This window comes from Palaemon carinicauda, chromosome 40 (assembly GCF_036898095.1).
Source record: "Palaemon carinicauda isolate YSFRI2023 chromosome 40, ASM3689809v2, whole genome shotgun sequence".
In the NCBI taxonomy this organism is placed as follows: domain Eukaryota; kingdom Metazoa; phylum Arthropoda; class Malacostraca; order Decapoda; family Palaemonidae; genus Palaemon; species Palaemon carinicauda.
The window spans coordinates 61110358-61117857 of NC_090764.1; the positions used below are offsets into that span (position 1 = coordinate 61110358).

Below are 7500 nucleotides of genomic sequence, written 5' to 3' on the forward strand. Positions count from 1 at the left end.
TCAATCATTTTCAGGATACTTCTGCAGTGTCAATCATCATCTGAGGGGAAACTAAGCTTTGGTGTTAATTACCTTTAAACCACTGCAATCCAGCTTCAGTATTAGACAAAATGAAATTACTTAAAATTCCCTAAGCGTAAATACTTTGCCAATCTACAGTACACAGATTTTGAACCACGAGTTTTCAATCATAATTAAAAACTCTGATATATATATTGTTTCTATTTGTGGTAAATAAAGTTGTCGTTAGAGATAACCGTTGTTAAAGAAAATCATCGTTAAAGTTACGGTTCTAAGAACCGTTCCTTTAGTGACCAAAGTACTTCCAAAATTACTACACTTCTGAAGTCTTGCATTACATGACGCCTGTTACTGAAAATAATATCGTCAATCGCAAGATTCCCTCTTGGCGATGCACATTCCACTGGATCACAATATGACGCTATTAAAAAATTTCACCTTCAGTTAACGCTTTCTTTAAAAAATTCTTCTCGTGCATACCAGAATGACCTGAACTGGCAAGATGAACCTCTACAATTGCTCTTTGATAGTCTCGTCTTTAGAAAAAAAAGCATATTCTACGCCCATATTTTCAGCTAAAATATTTCGAATTTCCAGAGAAATCATAATAATTCTCGTCGTTATGGTGGAATGCGTGTTACGAGCCAATTCACATAATACAGAATCTATCATGATGGGAAATGAGGTCAGAACATTAAACCCAATAATGGAACAAGTTTCATAATGCAAGCAAATTAAGCATATAGTGTGGCTAATAAAAACACAAATTTTCTTACTGGAAAAAATACATATATAGACATGGCAAAATGTTATTAATTACTTATATATTCATATGCTAAAGAACAAATTATTCTGTTTTGCATTAGCAAAACTAAGTTAATTAGGCAATCAAGCCCATTTAAAATAATTTCAGCATCAAATACAATTAATATGAAGTTATCATAAACTAGAAACTCTACCTCCGTCTACAATCCGATGCCTTACCTTGGAGTGTATTCCATTAGGAGATAATCCAAGGTTAATTTGAACAATGCACTAATCACCAATAACTCACGTTGTTAAGGCCTTTGGCTGTTTGAAATTGCTCCCCATTAAGAGCCACAAACAAATGTATAAATGGATTCTCTTTTCAAAACATTCACATCATCATTAGACCTTCAGACACTATGAGAAAGTTATTCAATCTAAGAAAACACCACTGATTAAAACGAACTTTTCAATTCACTTCTCTAAAATTCAACATTACGAAACAGCCAAGGTTCTTCGCCTTTCCTTGGGGGATTCCAGGTTATGAAAATCGTATCAACATTGCTAGAATTTTCCTTTATCAAGGGCTATTTCCCAAACATTCAAAATACACTGTTGTCAGCAGACCAAGACTATGACTGACGCGCACGCACCTCCTACTTCCACCAAAGTCTCTCCATCTCTAAGCTAAAACTTGTTTCCAGGGTGGCGGGGTTCCCAAGATCCCCCCAACTCGCTTCTTACTTCTTACCTCGAGGCATCGCCTGGGCCTTGGGAACACCACTACATAATCTCTTACCAATGATTCTCGTTTGCGGACGTCAATCTAAACTTACGATAAATGTTCATGATTTACTTTTCTAAATTGATTAGAATCCTATAGCTTCGTCGTAGGAAATTAACTTAACACTTCTGTCGTAGACGTAATTCAGCTAAAATCCTGTCCAACTACGACCACTTCTTATACCCAGCTCTGACAAACATAGCAGCGGAGGAAATGGAGGTAATCTGTCTAGCTCAGGTACGCTCAGGTTCATAGCGGCGGAGGAAAGTGGAATCACTCATTAAAATATCTAACATGAGCCATACTTTATTTCCAAATGTTACAGATAGTAAAGCCGCTAGACAGATAAATCGCCAAAAATAGGAAAATGACTACTAATTCTTGCATTGACGTACATTTGTTAATCGTTAATCATATGTATATACAGTATCCTATATATATGAATAAGATTCCTTTGCAGGAATACTTTAACTCAATTCAGGGATGAGCCCCGTGTAGAAAAATTCCACAACTCCAATCACCCCATCTACATACTTAAGAAGTATATCAAAAGTCTGGCGACTCTTTTACACAATCTCTCAGTGTGACCAAACCACCTCAGAACACTCGTCTAACTTATCAAATAATTTTACCCCATATTTATATTTCTCTCATTTCCATTCTCCACATATACTTCATGACAATAGTTTTACACATCACAAATTGATCATACACACACGTACCTTTATATATATATATATATATATATATATATATATATATATATATATATATATATATATATATATATATATATATATCATGCCTTTCCCATATAAGAGAGCGGCGTCTGAAGGAGTCTACTATAATTAATTTATAAGACCATGCCTGCATTAACCCTGGCGGCGACCATCAAAGTTGTCTAACTATTAGGTACCTTATTCTTAGGTAAATAGAAACACAACCGTTGTTTACCAGAGCATGGTGGTGTTCTAAACTTACCTATGCGGGATTCGAACCTGGACCTTCCACTTGCTAGTCGAAAATACAACGGGGCCAAAATAAGCGAGTGTATGTAGAACGAGTTAGGCTGATGATGAGAAAGATTTACTAGAGAAGAAAGATCTTAATACGCAGGAAACATGAGAACGCGTGTTAGATAGAAGGAAATGGGATAGTACACGTGAAAAGGTTCAACATGTTACCTTATAAGAAGTTAAGACTTCTCTCTAGTAGAGTATAAAAAGGCGAATGCAGAGGGTCATCCACTATTCAGGAGTTCTGACTTGTGTGTGTGTATGTGTGTGCACGCGTAGGCTTTGTTGAAATTTACTTTAGCATCTTAAACAAAGGCACACACGTAAAAGCCATTCGCTTACGATGCAGAAATAACTTACATCTTTATCTATTGTTTTGATATACCGGTTTACACTTTCCATATCGTAGACAATACAATCAAACGAAAGGAAAAACTACTATGACTCCTGACCAGGAAAATTATAATCTGTCTTAAGGTTTCAAACAATAACCAAGTTTGAATGTAACACGAACACAAATTTCGGGACCCAGTGCTCTTGAATCATAAACAATTCACAATATGATGAGGGAAATGAAAGAGTACACAGAAATGAGCGATACGAGTAAAAAAATCACTCAAGAAGTCCTCTTACCCGTGAGAGAGAGAGAGAGAGAGAGAGAGAGAGAGAGAGACTCGGCGATACTGAAATGACCTAGAGCTTCACAAATATTCAAAATTTTAACGCTGGAAAAGACTTCGGGACCGTAAAATGACGAGGAAAGATGCCAATTTCTATAAATTGAAAATAATTAAACACTTAGTTTTTCTTCAAAAGATTCCTTAGAAAAAAATTCACGATATACTAGAAACTTTCCGACTTCTTTCATAAAAATAAGAGCCAAGAGGACTTATTATAAAAGACGAAATAAACGAAAACGGGAACTGAAGCTTATTTTACATTTTCAGTTAGATGAACTATAACATGTGATGCAAATCACTCTACCTCAAATCAGCAGGACGACATATCGGATGTAACTATATAATCAAAAGAAAATCTTAAGCATACATTATCATCGTCAATAATAATATCAGTAGTAGTAGTAGTAGTAGTAGTAGTAGTAGTAGTAGTAGTAGTAGTAGCAGAGGTTAGAATAATGACAAAATTGAATCACCTTACATATCAACCAGTGTTCAAGAATTGACAAAATAGAGGTTAATATCAACATTAAACTATAAAGACATCTAATAAAAAAAAAAAAGAATAAACAGCATATTCCTATACATAAAGTGTTTTTTTTTTTTTAAACTGGAAACAAATATATACATCCGCACGTACACAAAAACATATATATAAAACTGAGCCACTTTTTCGGTGAATAAAACGTCATACCAACTTCAGCTTTGATTTGATTTTACAATTTTACTTTATGAATGACATTTTTTTTAATATTATTAGGGTAAACATATTGTTGTTGTTTCTTGGCATCTCCACACTTTTAAAACAAAATTGAACTGCTATCCAAGCATTCTTACCAATTACAGTTTTTCATATAATGACACTACAATTACAATTTCTAGATAATAATTGATATTTTCTTAATCTAATACAGAAGAAGACTGCTTATTTGAACTCTATATAGGCACCTATCTACCTGGTCACACGTGGAAATCGATCATAAATTGAGGTCATACCAAGGGTTATAAAAAATTAATTTTATTTCTATCTGCCACTCTTGTAATTTCAGTCATCCTAAATCTTAAAAAAAAAAAAAACCGAAGGATTTGGGTATAGTATGTCCATACCACCAGAAGAAAAGGGTCAAAGTTAAATTTTGGCTTCTTTGGCCGTTTCCTCTCACCTGACCCTTCCTTCACAGGTGCGATAAGGTCACACAGCAGGTGAGAAAATTGGCCATAAGGGTGTTTTGGCAGATTCGGCTTAGTCCGGATAATTATAAACTGTGAAGGAATTTGTTTTCTTTGTATTGTATCTCAAGTCAAAACAAATGTTTAACCATTTTTAAACGGTTAAAACAAGGAGATTTATTTGAACGTTAATCAAAGTAAAATTTTATTTGAATATTCCAAATACTATTCAAATATATTAAAAATATTCGTATTATTGCCTTTTAAAGTCGGGGAAAATCAAGGTGTATCTAGCGATCTGGAATTTTAACTGTTTGCGCTTTACTGAAGTTTCGTGAGATATTTATACTCAACTCTTTCATTATTTGTGTATTTACGTTAAAGGGACACAAATGATAAAAGAGAATCAAAATCCAGACTCGTCAACGTAGGTAAAGCTGCAATGAAACAATAGACTTCAAAAAGGGTTTTACCTCTCTCTCTCTCTCTCTCTCTCTCTCTCTCTCTCTCTCTCTCTCTCTCTCTCTCTCTCTCTCTCTCTCTCTCTCTCTGTGAAGGGCTACGGGGGGAAATAATAGCAAAATATTTCGTGCCATCTTGTCTCAAGTCACTAAGATAAGCACTTTAGCAAGGGGAAAAAACGGGCAAACACACAAGGAAGAAGGAAAAGAACTTAAGGAATTACGAGCAACATTCCCTTCTTGCTGGCAGCGAAATATAATACAAATGAAATACAAACTGTGGCAGAGCAGGGCTGCACAAGTCAACTCAATAACGCCTCCACCTTCGCCGACCCTCGTCCAAAATATCTGTGGCAAATCCATACCCATAGAGTAGACATACCTGACAAAAGCGCACCTGTACGACAGCATGGTCCATTACTGTTATATGACGGTGACCTCTCAGTCCCAAATGCCTTCAGAACAGGCCGACGAAATGTGTATTCTCTTCAAAAGCAATATGCATCTTACGTTATTAGGAATTTCTTTGAAGTAGCTGCAAATGATGAAATCTTCAAGACTGAAATTCGTATTCATATATGACTCAATAAACAAATACAGTATACTGTATATTTAGAATATTACATATGTCAGAAACAGAATATAGAGATTCTTTTGAATATTATGATCGCTAGTGTTTACTTAAAACATATCATTTTTCAGAACCCACTTTAAATATGTTATTAATTACAAAGAATTAGTTTTCAAATATACTACTTTATGGGGTGGAAAGAAATACAAGCATGTATTACTCCTTTGAAGTTTAATTATAACATCCTAACATTCAGAATGCCATTACATGGTCAGTCTTAACCTCACTACCAAAAAATTTAATTCCGAGTGAATCTTAATCGATCCAAAAGAAACACGAAGAATAGCACAAGTGTCACCAAGAAACAAAAAGCATCTATCTACTAATCACACTGTACATCTGAAAGGTTAAACAAGAATCTCCAAGTAAATATAACGCTACCTCATAGGCTCTTTTCTTGGAATCTATACAGAGCTCATGCTATATACTGTAGTACTGACTTCAGATACACAATACAGTAGATGGATGGGATTCCTTAGCTATGGAAGACGAGATATCGACCAGTGACAAAGCGTCATGTCATCGCTTCCTCAAGCTTTTGCTTCTGCCAACCAACTCCTCTCCTCTTCCCCGGAGCAAGATTACCCCAACACTCAGATTTACGTTAGATAAATTACAAGAAAAGGAGGACCCTTAGTAGGAGAGTACTTCATTGGTTCATATTCTCTAGACTTTGCCCTTCATTGTACCTGGTGCATACCTTCGCCGTATCCCGAAGGATTCGATCTTGACCAGCAAGTCCCGAAAGATTCGATCTTGACCAGCAAGTCGATCTGACGTGAGAACAATAAACGAAGAAAGCAAACAAGCGATGCTTGGGGGTTATTTCTTATCAGGCACTTAACATACTGGAGTTTATGCTGGATGGAACACTGGATAACATCCAGCGTAATTGCTTCCCCGTGAAAGAGAGAGAGCCTTTGGGGACCTTCCACATCTATCGCCTAGCTGATTCTTATTTATTCGAATATTACCCTCCAAGACAACTAACTGTGGCCAAGAGGATGATGAAAATGAAAACATATTGCCATTAGTTATATTTTGGAAAAATCATTTTTGTTTAATTTTTTTTTTTCGGACGGTCAAGATTCTAGACCCTGTTTTAAATTTCCAGTGAATAACGGAACAACAAAGCCATACATGTCCAGCAGTCATTCCAGTACTTAAATGTCAAACAAAGTCATTACAGTACTTTAACCAATAGAATATCCTGATTAAATACTAAGAAGCCCCTGAACTATATGTTATTCAAAGGGAAAATATATTACACATGCACCAATCATAACTTACGTACAACACTGGACTAAAATGTATATTCACAAGTACTCCAAAAACAAAAGGTGAATGAAATAAAAAGAATAAAAACCTTTTACAAGTTCATCAACATGGATGCAACATAAACCTAGGAATGAAGATCAAAATAACCCGTCTTGATCAACACATTCACAAACCTATAAAAGGAAAGAACACTGGTCACTTCCCAAAAGAGCGCTCTTTACAGTCATAGCGACGACGTGGACGTGGCATTCTGTTGGTTCCAATACGACAATATTTTGCTTAAAGTTCCGACAGAACGCAGCGGCAAATGTTCTGCAAAGAAGGTGAGAAACAGAATATAACCACCGTTGAATGCGAACGCGGCGACACCTAAACTCGGTGGGGTGGAAATGGCTGGAATTCCAGACCCGAGCTTCGAGAAGAGAGCCGCTCGTGAGATGGGGACGATCTTCACTGGTTTCCTTCCAAGAAAGAATACAAAAAGATAAATAAATAAAGGAAAAAGAAAAATGGAATCAATAGTAAGAGAGAGAGAGAGAGAGAGAGAGAGAGAGAGAGAGAGAGAGAGAGAGAGAGAGAGATTAATGACAGCTGCAGGTCATAAACTACCAAGACTCTTTAAAGCATGATTACTCCAAAATATTACCGATAAGGCTTAGATGAAACAACACAAGTGAGGAAGGTGCTATTTCCACCATCACAGAAAAAAAAAGCA

The 7500-nt window shown here is 35.9% G+C and overlaps 1 protein-coding gene across 5 annotated transcripts in view; it reads right to left on the reverse strand.

Moving 5' to 3' along the window:
- Positions 1-7500, reverse strand: part of Egfr (epidermal growth factor receptor) — a 633396-nt gene that overhangs the window by 100659 nt on the left and 525237 nt on the right. The window contains exon 1 of one of the 5 annotated variants that reach the window (XM_068363798.1): positions 1006-1498. The exons of 3 other annotated variants lie outside the window; for them this stretch is intronic. The gene's annotated coding sequence lies outside the window, so the exon portion shown is untranslated. Of the gene's footprint in view, positions 1-1005; positions 1499-7500 lie in introns of those variants that run through there. One more of the 5 variants, XM_068363793.1, reaches the window with a different exon arrangement.